The sequence below is a fragment of the Crinia signifera genome, chromosome 1 (assembly GCF_055691185.1).
Source record: "Crinia signifera chromosome 1, ASM5569118v1, whole genome shotgun sequence".
Taxonomy (NCBI): domain Eukaryota; kingdom Metazoa; phylum Chordata; class Amphibia; order Anura; family Myobatrachidae; genus Crinia; species Crinia signifera.
Window position 1 is genome coordinate 213179200 of NC_139217.1, and position 15044 is coordinate 213194243.

Sequence of the window (15044 nt, forward strand, 5' to 3'; positions counted from 1 at the left end):
TCTGAACTAATTTGCATAATGGCTTTATTTGCTCTTCATAACTTACTGAGGTCCTTCCTCACCCTAGTCTAATTGAACACCTGCAGAACCAGCCACAGATAGTTGATAACATGAACATTCTTGACCAATTGTCTTGCTGTTTGAAGGCTATTGCGTGATGGTGCCAGCAAAAGTTGTAAAATAGAAAACTGTTGACTACATTCTTGACGAATTGTTTTGCTGGTTGAAGATTATTGCATGATGGTCCCAGCAAAAGTTATAAAATAGAAAACTGTTGACTGACAGTACATAAACCAATCAGAATGGTGTATTTTGAATGACAATTGCATCAACCAATCAGATGGTCTCAATTCTAAACTAATTTGCATAAGGGCTTTATTTCCTCTCCATAACTTACTGAGGTCCTTCCTAACCCTAGTTTAATTGAAAACCTATAAAACCAGCCACAGATAGTTGATAACAAGAGCATTCTTGACCAATTGTCTTGCTGGTTGAAGACTAATGCATGATAGTCCCAGCAAAAGTTGTAAAATAGAGAACTGTTGACTGACAGTACATAAACCAATCAGAATGGCTTATTTTGAATGACAATTGCATCAACCAATCAGATGGTCTCAATTCTAAACTAATTTGCATAAGGGCTTTATTTGCTCTCCATAACGTACTGAGGTCTTTCCTAACCCTAGTTTAATTGAACACCTGCAGAACCAGCCACAGATAGTTGATAACAAGAGCATTCTTGACCAATTGTCTTGCTGGTTGAAGACTAATGCATGATAGTCCCAGCAAAAGTTGTAAAATAGAAAACTGTTGACTGACAGTATATAAACCAATCAGAATGGCTTATTTTGAATGACAGTTGCATCAACCAATCAGATGATCTCAATTCTGAACTAATTTGCATAAGGGCTTTTTTTGCTCTCCATAACTTACTGAGGTCCTTCCTAACCCTAGTTTAATTGAAAACTTACAAAACCAGCCACAGATAGTTGATAACAAGAGCATTCTTGATCAATTGTCTTGCTGGTTGAAGACTAATGCATGATAGTCCCAGCAAAAGTTGTAAAATAGAGAACTGTTGACTGACAGTACATAAACCAATCAGAATGGTGTATTTTGAATGACAATTGCATCAACCAATCAGATGGTCTCAATTCTAAACTAATTTGCATAGGGGCTTTATTTGCTCTCCATAACTTACTGAGGTCCTTCCTAACCCTAGTTAAATTGAAAACCTATAAAACCAGCCACAGATAGTTGATAACAAGAGCATTCTTGACCAATTGTCTTGCTGGTTGAAGGCTATTGCGTGATGGTGCCAGCAAAAGTTGTAAAATAGAAAACTGTTGACTACATTCTTGACCAATTGTCTTGCTGGTTGAAGACTATTGCATGATGGTCCCAGCAAAAGTTATAAAATAGAAAACTGTTGACTGACAGCACATAAACCAATCAGAATGGCTTATTTTGAAAGACAGTTGCATCAACCAATCATATGATCTCAATTCTGAACTAATTTGCATAAGGGCTTTATTTGCTCTCCATAACTTACTGAGGTCCTTCCTAACCCTATTTTAATTGAAAACCTACAAAACCAGCCACAGATAGTTGATAACAAGAGCATTCTTGACCAATTGTCTTGCTGGTTGAAGACTAATGCATGATAGTCCCAGCAAAAGTTGTAAAATAGAAAACTGTTGACTGACAGTACATAAACCAATCAGAATGGCTTATTTTGAATGACAGTTGCATCAACCAATCATATGATCTCAATTCTGAACCAATTTGCATAAGGGCTTTATTTGCTCTTCATAACTTACTGAGGTCCTTCCTCACCCTAGTCTAATTGAACACCTGCAGAACCAGCCACAGATAGTTGATAACAAGAGCATTCTTGACCAATTATCTTGCTGGTTGAAGACTAATGCATGATAGTCCCAGCAAAAGTTGTAAAATAGAAAACTGTTGACTGACAGTATATAAACCAATCAGAATGGCTTATTTTGAATGACAGTTGCATCAACCAATCAGATGTTCTCAATTCTGAACTAATTTGCATAAGGGCTTTATTTGCTCTCCATAACTTACTGAGTTCCTTCCTAACCCTAGTTTAATTGAAAACCTACAAAACCAGCCACAGATAGTTGATAACAAGAGCATTCTTGACTAATTGTCTTGCTGGTTTAAGACTAATGCATGATAGTCCCAGCAAAAGTTGTAAAATAGAGAACTGTTGACTGACAGTACATAAACCAATTAGAATGGTGTATTTTGAATGACAATTGCATCAACCAATCAATTGGTCTCAATTCTAAACTAATTTGCATAATGGCTTTATTTGCTCTCCATAACTTACTGAGGTCTTTCCTAACCCTAGTTTAATTGAAAACCTACAAAACCAGCCACAGATAGTTGATAACAAGAGCATTCTTGACCAAATGTCTTGCTGGTTGAAGACTAATGCATGATAGTCCCAGCAAAAGTTGTAAAATAGAGAACTGTTGACTGACAGTACATAAACCAATCAGAATGGCTTATTTTGAATGACAATTTCATCAACCAATCAGATGGTCTTAATTATAAACTAATTTGCATAAGGGCTTTATTTGCTCTCCATAACTTACTGAGGTCCTTCCTAACCCTAGTTTAATTGAAAACCTACAAAACCAGCCACAGATAGTTGATAACAAGAGCATTCTTGACCAATTGTCTTGCTGGTTGAAGACTAATGCATGATAGTCCCAGCAAAAGTTGTAAAATAGAAAACTGTTGACTGACAGTATATAAACCAATCAGAATGGCTTATTTTGAATGACAGTTGCATCAACCAATCAGATGGTCTCAATTCTGAACTAATTTGTATAAGGGCTTTATTTGCTCTCCATAACTTACTGCGGTCCTTCCTAACCCTAGTTTAATTGAAAACCTATAAAACCAGCCACAGATAGTTGATAACAAGAACATTCTTGACCAATTGTCTTGCTGGTTGAAGATTAATGCATGATAGTCCCAGCAAAAGATGTAAAATAGAGAACTGTTGACTGACAGTACATAAACCAATCAGAATGGCTTATTTTGAATGACAGTTGCATCAACCAATCAGATGGTCTCAATTCTGAACTAATTTGCATAAGGGTTTTATTTGCTCTTCATAACTTACTGAGGTCCTTCCTCACCCTATTCTAATTGAACACCTGCAGAACCAGCCACAGATAGTTGCTAACAAGAACATTATTGACCAATTGTCTTGCTGGTTGAAGACTATTGCATGATGGTCCCAGCAAACGTTGTAAAAAAGGAAACTGTTGACTGATGGTACATAAACCAATCAGAATGGCTTATTTTGAATGACAGTTGCATCAACCAATCAGATGGTCTCAAATCTGAACTAATTTGCATAATGGCTTTATTTGCTCTTCATAACTTACTGAGGTCCTTCCTCACCCTAGTCTAATTGAACACCTGCAGAACCAGCCACAGATAGTTGATAACATGAACATTCTTGACCAATTGTCTTGCTGTTTGAAGGCTATTGCGTGATGGTGCCAGCAAAAGTTGTAAAATAGAAAACTGTTGACTACATTCTTGACGAATTGTTTTGCTGGTTGAAGATTATTGCATGATGGTCCCAGCAAAAGTTATAAAATAGAAAGCTGTTGACTGACAGCACATAAACCAATCAGAATGGCTTATTTTGAATGGCAATTGCATCAACCAATCAGATGGTCTCAATTCTGAACTAATTTGCATAAGGGCTTTATTTGCTCTCCATAACTTACTGAGGTCCTTCCTAACCCTAGTTTAATTGAAAACCTACAAAACCAGCCACAGATAGTTGATAACAAGAGCATTCTTTACCAATTGTCTTGTTGGTTGAAGACTAATGCATGATAGTCCCAGCAAAAGTTGTAAAATAAAGAACTGTTGACTGACAGTACATAAACCAATCAGAATGGCTTATTTTGAATGACAATTGCATCAACCAATCAGATGGTCTCAATTCTAAACTAATTTGCATAAGGGCTTTATTTGCTCTCCATAACTTACTGAGGTCTTTCCTAACCCTAGTTTAATTGAAAACCTACAAAACCAGCCACAGATAGTTGATAACAAGAGCATTCCTGACCAAATGTCTTGCTGGTTGAAGACTAATGCATGATAGTCCCAGCAAAAGTTGTAAAATAGAAAACTGTTGACTGACAGTACATAAACCAATCAGAATGGCTTATTTTGAATGACAATTGCATCAACCAATCAGATGGTCTCAATTCTGAACTAATTTGCATAAGGGCTTTATTTGCTCTCCATAACTTACTGAGGTCCTTCCTAACCCTAGTTTAATTGAAAACCTACAAAACCAGCCACAGATAGTTGATAACAAGAGCTATCTTGACCAATTGTCTTGCTGGTTGAAGACTAATGCATGATAGTCCCAGCAAAAGTTGTAAAATAGAAAACTGTTGACTGACAGTACATAAACCAATCAGAATGGCTTATTTTGAATGACAGTTGCATCAACCAATCAGATGGTCTCAATTCTGAACTAATTTGCATAAGGGCTTTATTTGCTCTTCATAACTTACTGAGGTCCTTCCTCACCCTATTCTAATTGAACACCTGCAGAACCAGCCACAGATAGTTGATAACAAGAACATTATTGACCAATTGTCTTGCTGTTTGAAGGCTATTGCGTGATGGTGCCAGCAAAAGTTGTAAAATAGAGAACTGTTGACTGACAGTACATAAACCAATCAGAATGGCTTATTTTGAATGACAATTGCATCAACCAATCAGATGGTCTCAATTCTAAACTAATTTGCATAAGGGCTTTATTTGCTCTCCATAACGTACTGAGGTCTTTCCTAACCCTAGTTTAATTGAACACCTGCAGAACCAGCCACATATAGTTGATAACAAGAGCATTCTTGACCAATTGTCTTGCTGGTTGCAGACTAATGCATGATAGTCCCAGCAAAAGTTGTAAAATAGAAAACTGTTGACTGACAGTATATAAACCAATCAGAATGGCTTATTTTGAATGACAGTTGCATCAACCAATCAGATGTTCTCAATTCTGAACTAATTTGCATAAGGGCTTTATTTGCTCTCCATAACTTACTGAGTTCCTTCCTAACCCTAGTTTAATTGAAAACCTACAAAACCAGCCACAAATAGTTGATAACAAGAGCATTCTTGACTAATTGTCTTGCTGGTTTAAGACTAATGCATGATAGTCCCAGCAAAAGTTGTAAAATAGAGAACTGTTGACTGACAGTACATAAACCAATTAGAATGGTGTATTTTGAATGACAATTGCATCAACCAATCAATTGGTCTCAATTCTAAACTAATTTGCATAATGGCTTTATTTGCTCTCCATAACTTACTGAGGTCTTTCCTAACCCTAGTTTAATTGAAAACCTACAAAACCAGCCACAGATAGTTGATAACAAGAGCATTCTTGACCAAATGTCTTGCTGGTTGAAGACTAATGCATGATAGTCCCAGCAAAAGTTGTAAAATAGAGAACTGTTGACTGACAGTACATAAACCAATCAGAATGGCTTATTTTGAATGACAATTTCATCAACCAATCAGATGGTCTTAATTATAAACTAATTTGCATAAGGGCTTTATTTGCTCTCCATAACTTACTGAGGTCCTTCCTAACCCTAGTTTAATTGAAAACCTACAAAACCAGCCACAGATAGTTGATAACAAGAGCATTCTTGACCAATTGTCTTGCTGGTTGAAGACTAATGCATGATAGTCCCAGCAAAAGTTGTAAAATAGAAAACTGTTGACTGACAGTATATAAACCAATCAGAATGGCTTATTTTGAATGACAGTTGCATCAACCAATCAGATGGTCTCAATTCTGAACTAATTTGTATAAGGGCTTTATTTGCTCTCCATAACTTACTGCGGTCCTTCCTAACCCTAGTTTAATTGAAAACCTATAAAACCAGCCACAGATAGTTGATAACAAGAACATTCTTGACCAATTGTCTTGCTGGTTGAAGATTAATGCATGATAGTCCCAGCAAAAGATGTAAAATAGAGAACTGTTGACTGACAGTACATAAACCAATCAGAATGGCTTATTTTGAATGACAGTTGCATCAACCAATCAGATGGTCTCAATTCTGAACTAATTTGCATAAGGGTTTTATTTGCTCTTCATAACTTACTGAGGTCCTTCCTCACCCTATTCTAATTGAACACCTGCAGAACCAGCCACAGATAGTTGCTAACAAGAACATTATTGACCAATTGTCTTGCTGGTTGAAGACTATTGCATGATGGTCCCAGCAAACGTTGTAAAAAAGGAAACTGTTGACTGATGGTACATAAACCAATCAGAATGGCTTATTTTGAATGACAGTTGCATCAACCAATCAGATGGTCTCAATTCTGAACTAATTTGCATAATGGCTTTATTTGCTCTTCATAACTTACTGAGGTCCTTCCTCACCCTAGTCTAATTGAACACCTGCAGAACCAGCCACAGATAGTTGATAACATGAACATTCTTGACCAATTGTCTTGCTGTTTGAAGGCTATTGCGTGATGGTGCCAGCAAAAGTTGTAAAATAGAAAACTGTTGACTACATTCTTGACGAATTGTTTTGCTGGTTGAAGATTATTGCATGATGGTCCCAGCAAAAGTTATAAAATAGAAAACTGTTGACTGACAGCACATAAACCAATCAGAATGGCTTATTTTGAATGACAATTGCATCAACCAATCAGATGGTCTCAATTCTGAACTAATTTGCATAAGGGCTTTATTTGCTCTCCATAACTTACTGAGGTCCTTCCTAACCCTAGTTTAATTGAAAACCTACAAAACCAGCCACAGATAGTTGATAACAAGAGCATTCTTTACCAATTGTCTTGTTGGTTGAAGACTAATGCATGATAGTCCCAGCAAAAGTTGTAAAATAAAGAACTGTTGACTGACAGTACATAAACCAATCAGAATGGCTTATTTTGAATGACAATTGCATCAACCAATCAGATGGTCTCAATTCTAAACTAATTTGCATAAGGGCTTTATTTGCTCTCCATAACTTACTGAGGTCTTTCCTAACCCTAGTTTAATTGAAAACCTACAAAACCAGCCACAGATAGTTGATAACAAGAGCATTCCTGACCAAATGTCTTGCTGGTTGAAGACTAATGCATGATAGTCCCAGCAAAAGTTGTAAAATAGAAAACTGTTGACTGACAGTACATAAACCAATCAGAATGGCTTATTTTGAATGACAATTGCATCAACCAATCAGATGGTCTCAATTCTGAACTAATTTGCATAAGGGCTTTATTTGCTCTCCATAACTTACTGAGGTCCTTCCTAACCCTAGTTTAATTGAAAACCTACAAAACCAGCCACAGATAGTTGATAACAAGAGCATTCTTGACCAATTGTCTTGCTGGTTGAAGACTAATGCATGATAGTCCCAGCAAAAGTTGTAAAATAGAAAACTGTTGACTGACAGTACATAAACCAATCAGAATCGCTTATTTTGAATGACAGTTGCATCAACCAATCAGATGGTCTCAATTCTGAACTAATTTGCATAAGGGCTTTATTTGCTCTTCATAACTTACTGAGGTCCTTCCTCACCCTATTCTAATTGAACACCTGCAGAACCAGCCACAGATAGTTGATAACAAGAACATTATTGACCAATTGTCTTGCTGTTTGAAGGCTATTGCGTGATGGTGCCAGCAAAAGTTGTAAAATAGAGAACTGTTGACTGACAGTACATAAACCAATCAGAATGGCTTATTTTGAATGACAATTGCATCAACCAATCAGATGGTCTCAATTCTAAACTAATTTGCATAAGGGCTTTATTTGCTCTCCATAACGTACTGAGGTCTTTCCTAACCCTAGTTTAATTGAACACCTGCAGAACCAGCCACAGATAGTTGATAACAAGAGCATTCTTGACCAATTGTCTTGCTGGTTGCAGACTAATGCATGATAGTCCCAGCAAAAGTTGTAAAATAGAAAACTGTTGACTGACAGTATATAAACCAATCAGAATGGCTTATTTTGAATGACAGTTGCATCAACCAATCAGATGATCTCAAATCTGAACTAATTTGCATAGGGCTTTATTTGCTCTCCATAACTTACTGAGGTCCTTCCTAACCCTAGTTTAATTGAAAACCTACAAAACCAGCCACAGATAGTTGATAACAAGAGCATTCTTGACCAAATGTCTTGCTGGTTGAAGACTAATGCATGATAGTCCCAGCAAAAGTTGTAAAATAGAGAACTGTTGACTGACAGTACATAAACCAATCAGAATGGCTTATTTTGAATGACAATTGCATCAACCAATCAGATGGTCTTAATTCTAAACTAATTTGCATAAGGGCTTTATTTGCTCTCCATAACGTACTGAGGTCTTTCCTAACCCTAGTTTAATTGAACACCTGCAGAACCAGCCACAGATTGTTGATAACAAGAGCTTTCTTGACCAATTGTCTTGCTGGTTGAAGACTAATGCATGATAGTCCCAGCAAAAGTTGTAAAATAGAAAACTGTTGACTGACAGTATATAAACCAATCAGAATGGCTTATTTTGAATGACAGTTGCATCAACCAATCAGATGATCTCAATTCTGAACTAATTTGCATAAGGGCTTTATTTGCTCTCCATAACTTACTGAGGTCCTTCCTAACCCTAGTTTAATTGAAAACCTACAAAACCAGCCACAGATAGTTGATAACAAGAGCATTCTTGACCAATTGTCTTGCTGGTTGAAGACTAATGCATGATAGTCCCAGCAAAAGTTGTAAAATAGAGAACTGTTGACTGACAGTACATAAACCAATCAGAATGGTGTATTTTGAATGACAATTGCATCAACCAATCAGATGGTCTCAATTCTAAACTAATTTGCATAGGGGCTTTATTTGCTCTCCATAACTTACTGAGGTCCTTCCTAACCCTAGTTAAATTGAAAACCTATAAAACCAGCCACAGATAGTTGATAACAAGAGCATTCTTGACCAATTGTCTTGCTGGTTGAAGACTATTGCGTGATGGTGCCAGCAAAAGTTGTAAAATAGAAAACTGTTGACTACATTCTTGACCAATTGTCTTGCTGGTTGAAGACTATTGCATGATGGTCCCAGCAAAAGTTATAAAATAGAAAACTGTTGACTGACAGCACATAAACCAATCAGAATGGCTTATTTTGACTGACAATTGCATCAACCAATCAGATAGTCTCAATTCTAAACTAATTTGCATAAGGGCTTTATTTGCTCTCCATAACTTACTGAGGTCTTTCCTAACCCTAGTTTAAGTGAAAACCTACAAAACCAGCCACAGATAGTTGATAACAAGAGCATTCTTGACCAATTGTCTTGCTGGTTGAAGACTATTGCATGATGGTCCCAGCAAACGTTGTAAAATAGAAAACTGTTGACTGACAGTATATAAACCAATCAGAATGGCTTATTTTGAATGACAGTTGCATCAACCAATCAGATGTTCTCAATTCTGAACTAATTTGCATAAGGGCTTTATTTGCTCTCCATAACTTACTGAGTTCCTTCCTAACCCTAGTTTAATTGAAAACCTACAAAACCAGCCACAGATAGTTGATAACAAGAGCATTCTTGACTAATTGTCTTGCTGGTTTAAGACTAATGCATGATAGTCCCAGCAAAAGTTGTAAAATAGAGAACTGTTGACTGACAGTACATAAACCAATTAGAATGGTGTATTTTGAATGACAATTGCATCAACCAATCAATTGGTCTCAATTCTAAACTAATTTGCATAATGGCTTTATTTGCTCTCCATAACTTACTGAGGTCTTTCCTAACCCTAGTTTAATTGAAAACCTACAAAACCAGCCACAGATAGTTGATAACAAGAGCATTCTTGACCAAATGTCTTGCTGGTTGAAGACTAATGCATGATAGTCCCAGCAAAAGTTGTAAAATAGAGAACTGTTGACTGACAGTACATAAACCAATCAGAATGGCTTATTTTGAATGACAATTTCATCAACCAATCAGATGGTCTTAATTATAAACTAATTTGCATAAGGGCTTTATTTGCTCTCCATAACTTACTGAGGTCCTTCCTAACCCTAGTTTAATTGAAAACCTACAAAACCAGCCACAGATAGTTGATAACAAGAGCATTCTTGACCAATTGTCTTGCTGGTTGAAGACTAATGCATGATAGTCCCAGCAAAAGTTGTAAAATAGAAAACTGTTGACTGACAGTATATAAACCAATCAGAATGGCTTATTTTGAATGACAGTTGCATCAACCAATCAGATGGTCTCAATTCTGAACTAATTTGTATAAGGGCTTTATTTGCTCTCCATAACTTACTGCGGTCCTTCCTAACCCTAGTTTAATTGAAAACCTATAAAACCAGCCACAGATAGTTGATAACAAGAACATTCTTGACCAATTGTCTTGCTGGTTGAAGATTAATGCATGATAGTCCCAGCAAAAGATGTAAAATAGAGAACTGTTGACTGACAGTACATAAACCAATCAGAATGGCTTATTTTGAATGACAGTTGCATCAACCAATCAGATGGTCTCAATTCTGAACTAATTTGCATAAGGGTTTTATTTGCTCTTCATAACTTACTGAGGTCCTTCCTCACCCTATTCTAATTGAACACCTGCAGAACCAGCCACAGATAGTTGCTAACAAGAACATTATTGACCAATTGTCTTGCTGGTTGAAGACTATTGCATGATGGTCCCAGCAAACGTTGTAAAAAAGGAAACTGTTGACTGATGGTACATAAACCAATCAGAATGGCTTATTTTGAATGACAGTTGCATCAACCAATCAGATGGTCTCAAATCTGAACTAATTTGCATAATGGCTTTATTTGCTCTTCATAACTTACTGAGGTCCTTCCTCACCCTAGTCTAATTGAACACCTGCAGAACCAGCCACAGATAGTTGATAACATGAACATTCTTGACCAATTGTCTTGCTGTTTGAAGGCTATTGCGTGATGGTGCCAGCAAAAGTTGTAAAATAGAAAACTGTTGACTACATTCTTGACGAATTGTTTTGCTGGTTGAAGATTATTGCATGATGGTCCCAGCAAAAGTTATAAAATAGAAAACTGTTGACTGACAGCACATAAACCAATCAGAATGGCTTATTTTGAATGGCAATTGCATCAACCAATCAGATGGTCTCAATTCTGAACTAATTTGCATAAGGGCTTTATTTGCTCTCCATAACTTACTGAGGTCCTTCCTAACCCTAGTTTAATTGAAAACCTACAAAACCAGCCACAGATAGTTGATAACAAGAGCATTCTTTACCAATTGTCTTGTTGGTTGAAGACTAATGCATGATAGTCCCAGCAAAAGTTGTAAAATAAAGAACTGTTGACTGACAGTACATAAACCAATCAGAATGGCTTATTTTGAATGACAATTGCATCAACCAATCAGATGGTCTCAATTCTAAACTAATTTGCATAAGGGCTTTATTTGCTCTCCATAACTTACTGAGGTCTTTCCTAACCCTAGTTTAATTGAAAACCTACAAAACCAGCCACAGATAGTTGATAACAAGAGCATTCCTGACCAAATGTCTTGCTGGTTGAAGACTAATGCATGATAGTCCCAGCAAAAGTTGTAAAATAGAAAACTGTTGACTGACAGTACATAAACCAATCAGAATGGCTTATTTTGAATGACAATTGCATCAACCAATCAGATGGTCTCAATTCTGAACTAATTTGCATAAGGGCTTTATTTGCTCTCCATAACTTACTGAGGTCCTTCCTAACCCTAGTTTAATTGAAAACCTACAAAACCAGCCACAGATAGTTGATAACAAGAGCTATCTTGACCAATTGTCTTGCTGGTTGAAGAATAATGCATGATAGTCCCAGCAAAAGTTGTAAAATAGAAAACTGTTGACTGACAGTACATAAACCAATCAGAATGGCTTATTTTGAATGACAGTTGCATCAACCAATCAGATGGTCTCAATGCTGAACTAATTTGCATAAGGGCTTTATTTGCTCTTCATAACTTACTGAGGTCCTTCCTCACCCTATTCTAATTGAACACCTGCAGAACCAGCCACAGATAGTTGATAACAAGAACATTATTGACCAATTGTCTTGCTGTTTGAAGGCTATTGCGTGATGGTGCCAGCAAAAGTTGTAAAATAGAGAACTGTTGACTGACAGTACATAAACCAATCAGAATGGCTTATTTTGAATGACAATTGCATCAACCAATCAGATGGTCTCAATTCTAAACTAATTTGCATAAGGGCTTTATTTGCTCTCCATAACGTACTGAGGTCTTTCCTAACCCTAGTTTAATTGAACACCTGCAGAACCAGCCACATATAGTTGATAACAAGAGCATTCTTGACCAATTGTCTTGCTGGTTGCAGACTAATGCATGATAGTCCCAGCAAAAGTTGTAAAATAGAAAACTGTTGACTGACAGTATATAAACCAATCAGAATGGCTTATTTTGAATGACAGTTGCATCAACCAATCAGATGTTCTCAATTCTGAACTAATTTGCATAAGGGCTTTATTTGCTCTCCATAACTTACTGAGTTCCTTCCTAACCCTAGTTTAATTGAAAACCTACAAAACCAGCCACAGATAGTTGATAACAAGAGCATTCTTGACTAATTGTCTTGCTGGTTTAAGACTAATGCATGATAGTCCCAGCAAAAGTTGTAAAATAGAGAACTGTTGACTGACAGTACATAAACCAATTAGAATGGTGTATTTTGAATGACAATTGCATCAACCAATCAATTGGTCTCAATTCTAAACTAATTTGCATAATGGCTTTATTTGCTCTCCATAACTTACTGAGGTCTTTCCTAACCCTAGTTTAATTGAAAACCTACAAAACCAGCCACAGATAGTTGATAACAAGAGCATTCTTGACCAAATGTCTTGCTGGTTGAAGACTAATGCATGATAGTCCCAGCAAAAGTTGTAAAATAGAGAACTGTTGACTGACAGTACATAAACCAATCAGAATGGCTTATTTTGAATGACAATTTCATCAACCAATCAGATGGTCTTAATTATAAACTAATTTGCATAAGGGCTTTATTTGCTCTCCATAACTTACTGAGGTCCTTCCTAACCCTAGTTTAATTGAAAACCTACAAAACCAGCCACAGATAGTTGATAACAAGAGCATTCTTGACCAATTGTCTTGCTGGTTGAAGACTAATGCATGATAGTCCCAGCAAAAGTTGTAAAATAGAAAACTGTTGACTGACAGTATATAAACCAATCAGAATGGCTTATTTTGAATGACAGTTGCATCAACCAATCAGATGGTCTCAATTCTGAACTAATTTGTATAAGGGCTTTATTTGCTCTCCATAACTTACTGCGGTCCTTCCTAACCCTAGTTTAATTGAAAACCTATAAAACCAGCCACAGATAGTTGATAACAAGAACATTCTTGACCAATTGTCTTGCTGGTTGAAGATTAATGCATGATAGTCCCAGCAAAAGATGTAAAATAGAGAACTGTTGACTGACAGTACATAAACCAATCAGAATGGCTTATTTTGAATGACAGTTGCATCAACCAATCAGATGGTCTCAATTCTGAACTAATTTGCATAAGGGTTTTATTTGCTCTTCATAACTTACTGAGGTCCTTCCTCACCCTATTCTAATTGAACACCTGCAGAACCAGCCACAGATAGTTGCTAACAAGAACATTATTGACCAATTGTCTTGCTGGTTGAAGACTATTGCATGATGGTCCCAGCAAACGTTGTAAAAAAGGAAACTGTTGACTGATGGTACATAAACCAATCAGAATGGCTTATTTTGAATGACAGTTGCATCAACCAATCAGATGGTCTCAATTCTGAACTAATTTGCATAATGGCTTTATTTGCTCTTCATAACTTACTGAGGTCCTTCCTCACCCTAGTCTAATTGAACACCTGCAGAACCAGCCACAGATAGTTGATAACATGAACATTCTTGACCAATTGTCTTGCTGTTTGAAGGCTATTGCGTGATGGTGCCAGCAAAAGTTGTAAAATAGAAAACTGTTGACTACATTCTTGACGAATTGTTTTGCTGGTTGAAGATTATTGCATGATGGTCCCAGCAAAAGTTATAAAATAGAAAACTGTTGACTGACAGCACATAAACCAATCAGAATGGCTTATTTTGAATGACAATTGCATCAACCAATCAGATGGTCTCAATTCTGAACTAATTTGCATAAGGGCTTTATTTGCTCTCCATAACTTACTGAGGTCCTTCCTAACCCTAGTTTAATTGAAAACCTACAAAACCAGCCACAGATAGTTGATAACAAGAGCATTCTTTACCAATTGTCTTGTTGGTTGAAGACTAATGCATGATAGTCCCAGCAAAAGTTGTAAAATAAAGAACTGTTGACTGACAGTACATAAACCAATCAGAATGGCTTATTTTGAATGACAATTGCATCAACCAATCAGATGGTCTCAATTCTAAACTAATTTGCATAAGGGCTTTATTTGCTCTCCATAACTTACTGAGGTCTTTCCTAACCCTAGTTTAATTGAAAACCTACAAAACCAGCCACAGATAGTTGATAACAAGAGCATTCCTGACCAAATGTCTTGCTGGTTGAAGACTAATGCATGATAGTCCCAGCAAAAGTTGTAAAATAGAAAACTGTTGACTGACAGTACATAAACCAATCAGAATGGCTTATTTTGAATGACAATTGCATCAACCAATCAGATGGTCTCAATTCTGAACTAATTTGCATAAGGGCTTTATTTGCTCTCCATAACTTACTGAGGTCCTTCCTAACCCTAGTTTAATTGAAAACCTACAAAACCAGCCACAGATAGTTGATAACAAGAGCATTCTTGACCAATTGTCTTGCTGGTTGAAGACTAATGCATGATAGTCCCAGCAAAAGTTGTAAAATAGAAAACTGTTGACTGACAGTACATAAACCAATCAGAATCGCTTATTTTGAATGACAGTTGCATCAACCAATCAGATG